At 36.7% G+C, this 16,435-nt stretch overlaps 1 protein-coding gene across 10 annotated transcripts in view; it reads left to right on the top strand.

Moving 5' to 3' along the window:
• Window positions 1-16,435, top strand: part of BBS9 (Bardet-Biedl syndrome 9) — a 273,478-nt gene that overhangs the window by 230,243 nt on the left and 26,800 nt on the right. The window contains exon 21 of one of the 10 annotated variants that reach the window (XR_005555988.1): window positions 13,618-13,687. The exons of the other annotated variants lie outside the window; for them this stretch is intronic. The gene's annotated coding sequence lies outside the window, so the exon portion shown is untranslated. The remainder of the gene's footprint in view (window positions 1-13,617; window positions 13,688-16,435) is intronic. 10 annotated transcript variants of the gene reach the window in all.

Here is a 16,435-nt window from a genome sequence, read left to right as displayed (position 1 = left end):
CATTTCTCTGTGGAAAAGGAGATGGGGACATAGTGCTCCCTATATATTCTTGTACCAAGAAGAACACATTGTGCACCAGTGCATCTGCCTTTTGAGACATAGTAGAATCTGGTAAAGTGGATCTGATAATCTTGGCCATACTATACATTCTTCTTTTGGAAAATAAGCCAATCAATCAAATAAGAGCTGCTCAGTTGAATTTGCCAATATCAACTGTATTTATGTCTTCCTGTTTCCTCCACTGAGAAAGAGTGATGTGACTTAGATAATTGCCGTTGCAGGTACTCTAGTTCAAGTGGATTTTAGGGAAAAAAGGAACTTTAGCTCTTACAGGCCAATATAGTTCCTCTTATATTCAGTTCAAACACATTACCAATATAAATAATATGTGATTCTATTATGAGGAACAATAAATATATTTTTCAAATTCTTAGAATTTCTAAGAAGATCGATCCTCTTTGTGCCATAGGGTGGAGGGTAGTAAACAAAGACTCAGAACTAGGTGAATTACATACCAGGTTATTAAGAGAACTAGAAATGGAGAACAGGTGAGGCTCTTTTTATTTCTGTTTTCAAAAATGGGAAAATTTTAGGCCTGTGATCTTGGCATTGGAAATAACATGGATGTAGGACAAGGGTCCCCAACCTTTCTGGGTTGGCAACCCAGTGGGAAAAGGAGGGACAGGCATCTTTATATGTGCATGTGCATACATGCAAATGTGGCTATGTGCATGTGAACAGGGCCATGAGCATGCATGCTCTGCAAATGGGGCTGCTAGTGCTGGCACATGGATCGCAACTTAGCACTGGCAAAAAGCTCATGGCTCAGCTAGTGCCAGCATGCGGCTCAAGGCTTGGCTAGCGCCCATTTGTGGCTCGCATGCCACAAGGCTCAGCTAGTGCCAACAAGAAGCTCGCAGCTTGGCTAGCACAAGCGAGAAGCTTATGGCTTGGCTAGTACCAGCTTGCAGCTAGCACCAGCAAGCAGTTCACAGCTCGGCTACTGCCAGCTCATTTCTTATGGCTCAGCTAGCACCAGCAAAAGGCTCACGACTTGGCTAGCACCGGCGAAAGGCTCGCAGCTCGTAGCTTGGCTAGCTCCAGCACAAGGGGGGTTGAATGCAGACACATGCACAGATGTACTGGCCAGCCAGCCACTCATGTGGCCCAGTGGCCAAGAGGAAGCACTCCATAGGTGCCAAAACACTTTTTATCCCAACGGAGATCTGGCAGAAGCGTCTTTTCTCAAGTGCCCCATTCCAGGCATATGAAGCTTGCAGTTTCTGCCAGATCTCTGTTGGGATAAAGTCTTTTAGCTCCTATAGAGCGCTTCCAAACACAGCCAATCCCTGTGTTTGGAAGCGCTCCATAAGTGCTGAAACATTTTTTATCCCAACGGAGATCTGGCAAAAGGCTCTGTTTCTCAAGCGCCCCATTCCAGGCATATGGAGCTTGTAATTTCTGCCAGGAGATCTGGCAGAGATTGCAAGCTCTGTATGCCTGGAATGGGGCGCTTGGGAAACAGAGCACTCCTTTCCATGCAGGCACATAGGGTGCTTCAAAATATAGGGATCCCTGTGTTTTGAATAGCACCAACCAGAGCACCAACACTCCACAATCCACAATGCCAAACCCTAACCCCTACCATACCCCAGGGCATCCACGATGCCAAATCCTAACCCCCACTCCAGGGCAACTACATTCTTTCACTAATCTCCTTTCCAGCTCTGTTCTCCATGTGCAGGACAACAAAAAAAGTTTGTGGGACTAAAAAAAGATATCAATCTGACCTTCCAACTTCTCACGAAAAAAAAAGATCTCCAAAGTTGGAAGTTCTGATTGAACTTTTTTTTTAAACCGGTAGTCCCACAAGCTTCTTTTGTTGCCCTGCACGCAGTGGAGGAGAACAGAGCTGGAAAGGAAGTTAGTAAAGGGAGACTTTGGGGAAGTGAGGGGAGACGGGGAAGGGTCTGCTCTGGTCTCCGCTGCCTCACTCCACCAGCATCAGGGCTCGGAGGCTTGTTTTTCCCAGGAAAATGCCATTTCCCATGCCCCTTCCTGGCGAAAATGGAGCCAAAGCGTGCCTCGCTCTTATTGAGAGCAATCCTATGAAAACAAGGATGACAAAGACAGCACAGTTAGTTCTGAAAATGAAATCCTTAATGTGTGGAATTCTCTGCCAAATAATTTTAAGTCAATGGAAGCACTTTGGATTGCTTTCCTTACTTTGCTTGGATCATCTTATGTTTGTGAGCAGCTGTTTTCAGCTTTGAATTATATCAAATCTGACACCAGAAACAGACTAACAGATGACCTGATTGCTGCATGTGTTGCTCTCAAACTTACAAAGTATGAGCCAAAGTTAGACAAATTATCAGTATGCATACAACAGCAAAAATCACATTAATTGTTCAAAAGCATGCCAAATGCAAACTTTTACCTTTCAATAAAAAGTTGTTTGTATCATTGAAAGCTTTGTTATTGTGTTTTTCTTTTAAGACAAAAAGATGTTAATGTATGAGTTGTTTTTTCTAAACTAAAACCTCAGTATTCAGGCTAAATTGCCGTGTTGGCTCTTTGCAATAAATAAGTGGGTTTTGAGTTGCAGTTTGGGCACTTGGTCTCTAAAAAGTTCGCCATCACTGTCCTCTATCATTTCAGACAAATGGATGTCCAATCTCTTCTTAAAAGCCACCAGTCATGCAGCACCCACAACTTCTGAAGGCAAGCTGTTCCACTGGTTGATTGTTCTCACTGTCAGGAAATTTCTTCTTAGTTCTAGTTGCTTCTTTTCCTTAGTTAGTTTCCATCCATTGTTTCTTGTCTTGCCTTCTAGTGATTTGCAAAAGAGGTTGACGCCCTCATCTTTGTGGTAGCCACTCAAATATTGGAACACCCGTAGTCCTTCTTTTCTCTAGACTAGCCATACCTGCCACAGTTTTTCATATGTTTTAATCTCCAGGCCCTTAATCATTTTAGTTATTCTTCTCTAAACTCTTTCTGAAATCTCAACATCTTTTTTATAATGTGGTGACCAAAACTGGATGTAGTATTCCAGATGTGGTCTTACTAAGGTTTTATAAAGCAGTACTAATACTTCATGTGATCTTGACTCTATCCCCCTCTTTATGCAACCAAGGATTGCATTAATTTTTTTGGCTGCTGCTACAAACTGCCGGTTCATATTTAAGCGATTGTCCACAGGGCTCCAAAGTCCCTCTCACAGGTACTGCTTTTGAGACAAGTTTCATCTAATCTGTATTCATACATTTCATTTCTCCTGCTTAAGTGTAAAAACTTACTTTTCTTCACATTAAATTTCATTTTGTTGGATAGGGCCCAGTGTTCAAGTCTGTTGAGATCCATTTGGATCCTGAGCTTATCATCTGGGGTGTTGGCTATTCCTGCCAGCTTAGTGTCATCTGCAAATTTGATGAGTTCCCCTTCTATTCTCTCATCTAAGTCATTTATGAAGATATTGAAGAGTACCGGGCCTAAGACTGAGCCTTTGGATACCCCACTGCTCACTTTCCTCCATGTACACATAGTATCAGAGCTTTAGTACTGTCATTAACTTTTAGAATTTAAGTTCCATTTTTAATGATAAAAAGAGATGCATTTGAATGTTAGAGATTATTTTCAGGAAAGAATATTACACGCTAATGAAAAACTGTGATATATATTTTATAGAGAAATTTCTATGGTATAAATTACAAGATAGAGAATCTACCTTACAGTGAAATGTATTATCTAATCTGAGTGACAGGATTTACATTTTGATTCCTTTGCAGTTTTATGATCAGTTAGAGATTATATCACTTGATGGCTTTTTGCTTTATTATTTTTTTCTTAACTTTATTTCATGCTAGTGTACCTGGTTCCACCTCTGAATTGTACCTTTATGGCAGTTCCATAAAATGATTTAAACTGACACTGATTGGCCCAAATTTATCTGAAATATTGGTCTAGACAATCATGTTTTTAAACTGCAATTACTATACCATTATGGTTCATAATCTCTGGTTTAAAAGTATATATTTCTTTTATTTAATCTTTCCAAATGTATGTTTTACAATTATTTTGTTTAAATATCCCTTTTTAAAATAATGTATGTTAAATGCAAAAAAAGGCAGTTGGATCAGCTTTTCCCTAATGGAACAAATTTCACTTTATCTGGATTTCTGAACAAATGGCATTGTTGTTAGATTTTAATTAATCTAGAGAAAATTGAAGGATGTTATTGGAAATTGGCTGTTTTACATATATAGTACTAAAGTGTGTGTGTGTGTGTGTGTGTGTGTGTGTGCGTGCGTGTAGGTAGATTCATACATACACCTATACAGTAAATATAAATAAGGCCCATCTTATACAAAGGCACAGTAAGTAAAACAATATGGCATTCTTTTGAGTTGAAACAGTAGTAAATGCTTGCAAAAGCCCATAATAGAACATTGAACTTTTTTCCTCTTGTCTGCAAGGAAGGGGGGAATAAAAAGAGATTGGTATCTCATCAGCCCTGAACCTTCCTTTTGCAAAGAAAGATCCCTGGCAGAAGTATGGAGAAAAATCACAGATTTTTGGCCCAAAAGTAGCAGATATCTGACTGACATATGGATGGATTGCTTAATCTGCTTTTTTTCTCCAAATCATTCCTGTGAGTGGATCAGTCTAGCAAATCATTTTATCGAGGTCTTCTACAGAATACTTAAATTCAATATTAAAGGTAACAAGAAAAGGGGGGGCAGAAGGAAGGAAGGAAGGAAGGAAGGAAGGAAGGAAGGAAGGAAGGAAGGAAGGAAGGAAGGAAGGAAGGAAGGAAGGAAAACAAACTTTTGCATTCCCTTTCTATAAGCTCACATCCTCCAAAATAAAATCTATGCAACAAGTTTAGCTCTATATGGTCAGGTCCTCTAAGATGTTGGACAGGAATTCCAATTCTACTGAGCAAAGTGAGTTATACTTATTACATATTTGTATAGCAACAGAATGACCATGTATTTGGAATGGGTGGTAAAATTAAATATGGCATTTTTTTTATTTTTTCCTCAAATTCTGCTTTTTTCCCATTTCTTCAACATTTTCAGAAACACTCTACTGCTTTTGCTTTCCCATAAACCACTGCTCCAGTCTTTACCAAAGTGCTAATGGTCCTAGAATAATAGTTCCAGATACAAGGATATTTTGATAGCATTTTAGATGACACTAATCCAACAACCATAAAAAGAAGATTTCAGTTCTACTAGCGGAAATATATATGGTGAATGGAAAAAGCATGTCCTTTATGTGGCAGTTAAAATATCTGACAGAACTATAGCAATGTTTCTCAACTTTGGCTGCTTGAAGATGGGCGGACATCAACTCCCAGAATTCCTCAGCCAGTCATGAAGTCACCCATCTTCAAGCTGCCAAGGTTGAGAAGCACTGTACTATAGGACAACAGGAGACTCAAAATGTTCCTTGACAATGAAAAGAATATGAAATACTTTCCTGCTTAATGTAAATTGGTATCTCTAATCCAACTTAATCAGTTTCATAACATTCCAAGCTCTAATAGCTTTTTTTTTGAGATTTTGTGATAGTATCAACTTCAAATAGAATGTGAAGTAACTGATCATTTAACAGTGGTCCATCTGGAAGTGAGGTGATGTGTAGTTCTTTTCAGGGTGCTAAAGGAGGAAAATTCAGTTAGCTTGACAATATTCTTAAATACTAGCCTTATACTTTAGGATGGCCAGCTAAGCAACAAAATGATTCCGAATTTATGGAACTAAATAAAGAAGGAGTGGACTATCAACTGGCTGGAACTCAAGATCATAAACGTTATTATGAAGAATTTCAAACATAATATAGAAATAATGCATGTTATAATAAAAATTTGAATATAATATGTCAACAATGTAATCTCCTAACCAACAATAAGCAAATGCTTGCATTGTGGAGATATCAGTCTTGATTTAGACTACATTAAGGATGGGATTTGAGGATTCTAAAATGAATTAAAATCAATCCATGATGCAGGAGCCCTTTTGCCTGATTTTGCATATCATACTGGAAATTTAGGACAGATGTGAATAAATCATACATGCACTATTAAGATTTTGACTTTTCTCACTTTATTTTGCTAATTAGTCATGCAATTTTTTCAGTATTTTTAAAATTCAGAAAACATATTCACAATTTTAATGACTATTGATAATAGATCAATGATTTAAAAAAAACCCTCATTCAATTGTACTTGAATGGGACATGAAGAAAATTATGATAAAAGAAGCCTAGAAAATGAAAAATATATTTTATTTAGTTTGTTAACATCTGAGAATTATGTAGCCTTATTAGCGTCTGTAAGGAAAATCCTGGGCTAACCTATTTTAATATTTAAAATATAGTACCACTGTTACACAGTTCATTTCAAGCAATTTTTGAACTACAAAAATAACTGTTACAAGATTGGAGTTCAAATGTTCAGGAGTATAGCTTGCTGTAATGGTATATCTGTGGAAAAAAAACCCATACGTTTGTGGTGAAGTGGGAAGCCCAGTGCCAAAGCACAACATATAATTGAGTTTAATTTTTTCCATATGTATCAACAAAAACACCCTTACTGCCAGGAGAGATGAAAGCTTCCCTTTCAGTTCTGTTTTATTTTGCATATAATTCCAAACTCTGTAATTTTGTAGAATTGTTATCAAAACATGTCAGAATGTAGGAAAGATGAGCTATCATTCTTGATCCAAATGTGCATTATTTAATAGAAGAATTCTGTGTTGAGGATGGTTTTAAAAAGGAGAGGTAATTATTTTTTTGCCAATACGTAACAATCTCTTTGTTCATCGTTTAATAGTAAGGTAATGGAACATTGTATTACAGAAGTAATACATATTATTTTAAGCGAAGTTGAGAGTATTTTTGGCTAAAGTATTTAAATTAACATTGTTTTTGTTCTCCATTTACTATTGACACACCATGGAAACATAGGACACAGAACTTCCTAGACTCTTGTTCCATATATACACGGTGGCTCTCTCACCACATTGCTTGTTCCTGTAAATGATTGTAATGTTGGATTTTTAGAACAATGTCCATTTGATAAGTGATCAAATTTGTTACTTAAAGAATATTTGTTATGGATTCCAGTATCATGAACTACAAACAAAAAAGAAAAAAAGATAAGAGGAAAACAAAACATACAGAAGATCTTGTAATGGTCATGTTGAATTGAATGACTGTAATGGAATTTGTCTTTGGTAGAGAACACCTTTAGTCTCTCCACTGTAGCACAATACTTTGAATGTCAGTTATTATATATTTGACAAGTTATAAACTTGTAGCCAGGACTAATTCAACATGATAGAAATGTCATGTATACTATAATCTGAAATAGGTTTCCATTAAAGATAGTATGGAAATATTTTGAAGTACATGATATGATAAATAGTGTGTTAAATAGAATGAATAGTAACAAATGAGGGAGTGTCCTGAAGGGTTGAAATTGGTACTTACATTTATTTACAGGTTATTTACAGGTATGAACTGATTGGGTGAGAGCTTGGCTATGTTCTGATTGGGTGGAGGTGTGTTCTGATTGGTTAGGGGCTTGACTGTGCTCTGATTGGATGGGGGGTTGACTGTGTTCTGATTGGCTGGGGGAATATGTTCTGATTGTGAGGTGTGTTAAATTGAACTAGGCTTGACTGTGCACAACTGATGGGGGAGCTTGCCTGTGTTCCACTGTGCTGGGGGAGTGTTCTGTTTGTGGTGGGGGCTTTGTTGTGCTCATCTCAAATCCCCCTGCAACTCAGACTAACCTGAGCACAACAAAGCCCCACCCAAACAGAACACTCCCCATCCAGTCAGAGCACAGCCAACCTCCCATCCAATCAGAGCACAGCCAAGCCCCTAACCAATCAGAACACACCTCCACCCAATCAGAACACAGCCAATTTCCACCCAATCAGTTCATACCCCCACTGGCAGTTAAAAGGAAGAAACAGCTACAATCACACATTGCTCCTAGAAGCACGAAGCTGAAAACACCAGCCTGAAGATGACGAATGGGACTTCGTCAAACCGTCACAAAGACACTTCCAATTTTACACGGGAGAAAACCCGAATAACCAAAGACTTATACATGTACATGTACATATACAAATGCGACTCTTGGGAATGTCCATGCTATTAGAATAACAATCACCAAGAGAGTATTTTAAGAGAATAAAATTTAATCAACTATTAAAATTTTAATCAACCTAGCTTTTGTCAAAATGCACTTGACATCGTCAGGGTTAAGAGGCAAATATATAGATCTCCTCCCAGTACTTGCCTCTTAACCCTGACAATGTCAAGTGCATTTTGACGAAAGCTAGGTTGATTAAAATTTTAATGGTTGATTAAATTTTATTCTCTTAAAATACTCTCTTGGTGATCGTTATTCTAATAGCGTATGTGTGTATGTATATATATATATATATATATATATATATATATATATATATATATATATATATATAAATGGAATGAATAAAGCGTACCTGTGCTTAGTAAGTAGCCCTGTGATCTGTTGTCTAATGGAATTTCTGGTGTCTTCATCTGTCCCCATATGATGCATAGCAGGCTCCAGTGCAGATATAAAATCTAAAGGGTAGGCATCCATAAGGTTATGATTAGTATCACGTTGCAGTAGGGTGAGTTGTGAGTTGGTCAGAGGTTTGGAAGAGAGGTTACAAACTACTCTATTGGTAAAATTACTATATTGGGACTTACGTATGGCATTCATCTTACGTTGGAGGTGTGCTGTTGTTTCTTGGTTCGTTTTTCTAGCTACCATTTGGATGTGATGACTCAGTGCTTGGAAGTGGTGTTCTGATAAAGTCGAGTTACAATGTCTTTGAAGTTCAAGAGCCCATTTTTTTTAAATTTTCTACACGTCTGTGCTGGTCGTTAATAAGGGCTTTAACCGTCTGGCGTTGAAACCGATGGAGGGCTTGTATGCATTCATTTGTATCAATAACAGGTTTCCTTCTTAACATCTTGGGTGGGAGGTCCTCTCGAGCGCAGGTGTGTAGGAACGCTATTCTGCGGTAAGCTGCTGAGATGCGTCTTGTCAATTTCTCCCATTTTCTGGCTGTGAGCAGTACTGTTCGATCATAAAATTCAATAATGATGGTGAAAATGCGACTCCCGGGCATAATTATAAATGGAATGAATAAAGCGCGTTCACCAGGAGAGTTTAAAGTTAAAATACTTCAATTAAAGTATTTTACTATATTAAAAGGTTGCCAAGCTTTCGTTGGGAAAACTCCCCAACATCTTCAGGGCTGAGAGACCGTTTCTAACAAGGTGATTCAAACGGGTTCCATAGACGTCTGCACGTGGTTCCTAGACTGTGCTAGCATTCCCTGCTGAACAGCTGATCGGTGGGGGGGGGAATCGGAATAAAGATTTCTTCTGTCGTTCTCTCGAGCACTTTTGTTCACATTTCCGTCGACCTCAGGGGGTATTGTTAAAGTTATGTTCCGCCCTCTCCCGGCAGTATTGGCTCTCGTTGCAGGGGGGGGGTTTAGTTTGATGTCATTGTGTATCCTACCATGGAGGCGGGGCTTCATCGGCTGCAATTTAACATCTTTCCTCTGCTGCGTGCTCCCATATTTATCTTCGCTCGCAGGTACAAGCATCAACTGGATGTGGTATTTTTCAATGTTTGAATCATCCTCCTCCATCATGGTGTCCCCCATGCTCATCTTCCCTCGTAGGTCAATATTCAGGTTAAATCCCCCCCATTTCTGTGAGCAAAAGTCTGTTGGTATTTGGGCAGATTCCCCGCTCATGTTACTTTCCCTTTTATCAAGCGTCGTCATCACATGTTTTTTCTCCCCTCTCTGTATGGGATATCCACCTTTATTATTATTATGGGTAGTGCTAAATTTAGTGGTTCTATCCTCAAATTTCTTAAGCGCTCCAATGTCATTATTATTGTTTTCTCCAATTAAAGGGGTTGTGGTTTCCCCTTGATATTGTTGGGGGGTTTCTGGGTAGTCTATATCAGATTGTTTCTGGTAGGGAGGAGGTGTAGCTCCTGGTTTGGAATGTTGTGCATGTTGATTGTAAGGTTTGTGATATAAAGGATGATGGTTTGAGTTCCATTTTCGTAGCGCTTGTTGTGCTGGGTGCAAGTCAATGTGACGATTGATTGAGTTGTTATTCGAGAACCAGGCTTCTTTTAGCAGCCGACCTCCCTTCGTGGCATCACTGGCTATGATAAGGGTGTTATTGAAGTCAAACTGATGGCATTGTTGTGCCATATGCATCCAAAGTTGTGAGTGTGGTTCGCCTCGTTTTATGGCCAGTTTGTGTTCGTGGAGGCGAGTTTTCAAGCGTTTGGCTGTTTCTCCCACATAGTTGCCGTCGCAGTTTTTGCAGTTGATCTTATAAACAATAGCAGATTTCTCCATGGTAGGCATGACCACAAACCAGAAGCCAGACCAGAGCTGCATCATTAGCCACTTTAAAGCCCTCCAATCCATACATGAAGCAAACTGACACCCTCCATGAAAATGAGGCACGACCACAAACGCGAAGCCAAAAAATAGCAAGGCAGCCCAAAATCTTAAACCCCTCTGCAACTCAGACTAACCTGAGCACAACCAAACAGAACATTCCCCAGCCAATCAGAGCACAGCCGACCCCCCAGCCAATCAGAGCACAGCCAACCCCCCAGCCAATCAGAGCACAGCCACGCCCCTAACCAATCAGAACACACCTCCACCCAATCAGAACACAGCCAAGCTCCCACCCAATCAGTTCATACCCCACGGGCAGTTAAAAGGAAGAAACAGCTAAGACCACACATTGCTGCTCGAAGCACGAAGCTGAAAACACCAGCCTGAAGATGACGAATGGGACTTCGTCGAAACGTCGCCAAGACACTTCCAATTTTACGCAGGAGAAAACCCGAACAACCAAAGACCTACATACAAATACCCGCGAAAACCTCAGAAAATATATATATATATATATATATATATATATATATATATATATATATCCTTAATAACTGTAAAAATCTGAATCCCGGGCATATCTATTCAATACTACACAATCTTCGACATTTAAGACAATTACGGTCAGTCAGGACGAATGGCCCTATCACGCGGTCAATGTGTAAAAAACTAGGTTAGCAAGGCTTATAAGAGATCTTTCTCCACCCTAATGCTGTACTCTGAAGACACTGGCAGGGGACCAGCAAAAGCTAAGTTTGTTTTAACATTGTAAATAGTTATTTTTATTGTTTTAAATTTTTTAACAATAAACAGCTGATTTATATTTATCCCGGAGTTCCAAGATTGTGTAGTATTGAATATATATATACATATACATACACACACATACACACACACACACACAGAGGATAAGCTAGAAGGGAAGAATAATTCTGCTTGTTCAATTTAATCCAGACATAGATGTTGTCAGATCTCTCTTTTATCACTCTCAGAGATGTTCTCAGGATGTCAACCTCTTTATGTTGCATTGTGACACACTCAGCCACTTGTCCTATGGTCATCTTGCCCTTGGACTATACAATGCCTTCTACAAGGGGCTTCGTTGAAGAGAATTCAGAAGCTACAGCTGGCAGAAAATGCAGCAGTGCAGACAGTTTTAGGGATCACTAGGTTGACCCATTGTTACATTGCCAATTTAAAGTGTTAGTTATTATATTATATTATATTATTATATTATATTATATTATAATATTATATTATTATATTATTATTATATTATATTATTATATTATATTATATTATAGTCATAAAATTACTGTTATAAAAAGTTTTTTGCCCATGCAATAACTAAACTTAAAGCTAATAGGAACTGGTTCTTTTTCCCCGGCACAGTAATATCTGTTCTTAGTGGTACAGAATCAAAAATGGAAAAGCCAAAAATGATTGTGCTGAGGCAGACTCAGTTTGCTTTTTGTAGCTAAATATATGGGTGTATTTTCTTCCAGCAGTGCTTAATAATAAAATGTTCAAAGCATGTAATTATGTAATTTATTGTGTGTCAGAGCCTTACATGTGCAGGAAGCTACTGCATATTTTGTTTATAAAAATTAGTATACATTTAAGTTCATTGATTGAATTATTTTATATAAACCAAACATTCAGTCTGAAAAAATAAAAGTGTCATGGTTTATTAATCAGAAATTACAAGAAATTGCAAAATTATACCCAAATGCATATAATGCATGGTATTTTTTTAAAATATATATATAATGTTTATTCTTGTCCATATTTGTTAATATAGCTTTAACTTCAAACAATTTAATATCTTTTCTTTATTATAAATTGTATTAGGAACATCAAGTGTATTTTAAAAAGTATTTGTTGTAAAAACATTTATTTTTTTGTAATAAAATTAATTTTGTAATAAAATTAAATAGCTGCTTAAAATTAACTACAAAGTCATATGTTTTTCCTAAAAATATCTTGGCAGAAATGTGTAAGGTTATTTATATTTTAGGTAAAAACTGACTGAGGATCTTTAGAATGTTATCTAAAGTAGTAGTGCTACTTTGATTTGATGTTGTCAGTTGCGGGAACATACTGATGGGGAACATTAAGAAAACTTTGACATGAAATGTTAGAAATGGTATACATTGTCAGCAATCTAATGGAGCCAAATGAAATGAAACCTGATTGACTTATTTGTTTGCTGATTAACTGCCTGGCTAAGGAAACAAGGGGAAAACCAATTATGGCATAAAAGGAAAAGCAGTATGGCTATCTGCAATAACAGATTTCCTCTGTGCTCTGAATGACATCTTCAAGTACAAAAATATCCCAGTTTGACCAATTCAAAAGTCCTGAAAAATAGAAAGAAACTTAAGCACTCTAAAGCAAGAAATTTCCAGGAAAACTTGGAGATGGGAAAAGATGGTTAGAATGGTTAACAGAGGATATAATTAAGTAAACTGATAAAGTTTATGTTTTCCCCTTTTCTAAATTTATCTTCATTTTCTCCTATTGAGCTTGTTATGGCTTTTTATTTGGAGTTGAGAACTTCTAAAATCTGTATTCAAAACCATATACCTTGAGGCGTATTCTTTTCTTAATATGAAATTTAGTATACTGTACTTAATATAATAGATCCCCTTTGAAAACATAGATCAAAATTCTTAATGAAAAATTGTGTGCTAAAATACTTCTGATCTGTTCTTTACCATGCACAGCCTTGAAAAGACAATGTACTCCTTTTATACTAAGCTCATGTTTTTCACCTTTTAATTTTGTCAGATTCTTGAATTCTGCAACATCTTGTGATGCTGAATATCTTATTCCTGTTAAGTGCTGTGTGAAAAATTGTTTCCTTTGATTAGTTATGCCAATGCCACCTTTTACATTTCTTGAAAAATTCCACTTTAGCTTCCACTTAAGTCAGTTGCATAACATAGAATTGTCTGTTCTTTTTATGCATTTTGTTTATATACATACAAACATATCTACATTTATCTATCTATATCTATCTTGGCAAAAAGAGTGAAACAAAGGTAATGTTTTCTATATTTAATAAGAGCTTTAAATGGTAATATTTTAGTCATTTATATTTACATTTTTCCTCTTAAAGGTGAAACCAGGAAGTGAGGAATCTGCAAAATTTGAAAACACACAGAACAAGATAATTGAAGCATTGAAAGGTTAGGTGGTGGGCAAAGACCAATATAGATGTTTATCCAAATGTGCTTCACCTGGCTGAAAATGTAAATAGTACTCTAGGTTTCTATAGCACCTTTCATCTGAAAACCAAAAGCACTTAAAAAAAAATTAATTTAATTAAGTTTAGTAGCACTCCCATGAGTTAAGTAATGTTTAAACAAGGATCACTTCAACTAGCATTGAAATGTAGCCAGCCTTAGGGGAGAATGTTGTAACTATCCAGCAGCACATAGCAGCCCTACACAACAATTTTAGAAGATAAAGAGAAGAATCATCTGTATCCAATTGAAACTCCAGGGGAAACTAGGTGTGTAGCCTAAATTGCCTTCTCTGGAATTTGCTAAGGACAATAAAGATAATGCTTCTCCCCTTAATTATCAAATGTCATAGAACCTGCCACTTAAATGGACAGATTGAATGACTTAGAACAGCACAAAAGGGATCTATCTCAATATGGCAGTCTCCTGTGCTGACTTACATTAGTTCAAATGTTGGACTATTCTATGAGCATTCCTCTATCCTGTTGAAATTGATGCCATGTGGATTTATTTTAAAGCTGACTTTTCTACAGTTATTGTTAGGACAAACTAATAATTTTCTGACATTTCTGAATGCTAAATAAAGTCAATAATAAAAGCTAATAAAAATCAAATAAATAACTAAATACCATTTTAAAATATAATAACATCTTATTAAGTAAATCCTCTTTCCTAAATAAAATCTTATGTAAACCTGAATAATTATTGATTAATTTCAATTGTAGATATAGGAAATCTATGTCCTGAATTGTATCCATATTCATCATTTGCAAAATTTTATTCCAAAATATACTGCCATATTTCTCTTTCTTCATCTGTATGTGTAGGCTTTTTTTCCTTCCATGTGGAGTTATGATTGAAAGTTTGAAATGCTAGTAATATCTCCCCAATTTGTATAAGATATTTCATGCTCAGCTGAGATATTTTCAGCTGTTTTGCCTAGCTTATCTTTACTGGATTAAATTTTAATTTGTCTCTCAGTTTTAATGTGGTAGTCCCAGCAAAGCAAAAGTACAAGATTCCTATTTATCTCTCTTTTTTAAAAAAATTGCAACAATGTGAGTTTCTGTAGAAAACTTATAAACATTAGAGTATTACTTACTTAGAAATAAAGACTTTGAAATGAAATATGTATGTTTCATTGTTATCAATAAGAATAGATTGTTTTCCTGTTAACATTTTGTTAGTACTATTTCCAAATGACAGAAATTCCTTCTTATAATACCTTCCAGTAATAAATTGAAATAGATTGAAAAAGTATTTAATTTTTATATAGTAATTTCCTTGCTTCCAAATGGCTCATATGGTAAGATTTGTTATCTGGACAGAATTAGATAAATCATATATCCTATTCCCTTTTTTAAAAAAAAATCTTCATTTTAATAATTGGCATTAATTCTAGATCCCTAGAACAGTAGAATTACTAGCCAGAGGTGCTTCTCTCTTCTTCAGTTTGGAATCTCAGTCTGCTAATTCAATATATTTATTGTGATTCCCAAGAATTGTTTTATTACTCAAATTCACGAATCCTTTATACTAGGGGCAGAATCATTTTTGTACTTTGCTTCATATATGTTTGATTAGGACAGAGGAATCCACTCTTAGCCATGGAAAGTTATTGGATGACTTTGGATTACCGTAAATGCTGGCGTATAAGGCGACTTCCGCGAGTGCTGAAATCGGCGCCAAAGACGGGGGTCGTCTTATACGCCAAGTCATCTTATACGCCGGAAATACTGGTAGTTTCCGGCATATAAGACGACGTTCTAGGAATGCGGCCCAGCTATAAAGACGGGGGTCGTCTTATACGCCGGGTCGCCTTGTACACCGGCATTTACGGTAGTCATTTTCTCTCATCTCAGCCTACCTCTTAAAATTGTTCTGGGGAAAAATGAGAGGAGAGTAATACAGATTGGAAGACATAGTGATATGTATCCATCCTTCAACTTCTACATAAAAATTATTTATTTGTTAATATATCTAACAATATGTAGAACAGTGTGAACATATGAAAGGATCACACCTTTTCAAACCACAACCTTTAACCCTTGTGTTGCAAGTCCTACTTGGGTTCTTATTTAGATGAATTCATTACTAGAGCAAAATTTTAAAATATGATTGTATAAACAAGATAATATGAATATATTCATTCATGAAATTTGTATTCCCTTTTTCTATAAAGGAATATGGAGTTGATGTATTAGCCTCATATCCACCCAGCTAGGCTGATAGATTAGTTCTTTCCTGAGACCACCCAGTGACATTTATGGCTGAACCTTTTTCACATTTTGACTGTTGCTGCACCATAATTTCTCCCTAAAAGCTTTACCACTTAATAGCAAGAACTGTGACTTAGAGCCCACAGTGGAAACAAATTTCAAAGAAGGGAGTACACTGATTGACTAGCTATAGTCCTTGTTCCACAAAGTCTCACTTCTTGTGTTTATTTATGTTATGTGGCCACTCTAATATAAACCTATGTATAAATGCTAGACTTTTGCCATTTTAAAAGATACTTAGTTTCTCATTTCTCAGTGCCAGTGCGCTTTTTTTGTTAATGACTATGTATACCACACAACAGAACTAATGCACTTTGCCTTGTTTCCCCTCTTGTTGGTTTTACCCTATCCAATCATGGTTTATTGGTTCTTATTGAAATGTAATTTGGAGCCAATTGTTGCTTCAAGTGAA

The sequence above is a fragment of the Crotalus tigris genome, unplaced genomic scaffold (genome assembly GCF_016545835.1).
Source record: "Crotalus tigris isolate CLP2741 ecotype Arizona unplaced genomic scaffold, ASM1654583v1 scf7180000017666.379230911805:20528666, whole genome shotgun sequence".
Classification (NCBI taxonomy): Eukaryota; Metazoa; Chordata; class Lepidosauria; order Squamata; family Viperidae; genus Crotalus; species Crotalus tigris.
Note: the sequence above shows the minus strand (reverse complement) of the source record. Positions and strands in the feature narration are given on the sequence as shown.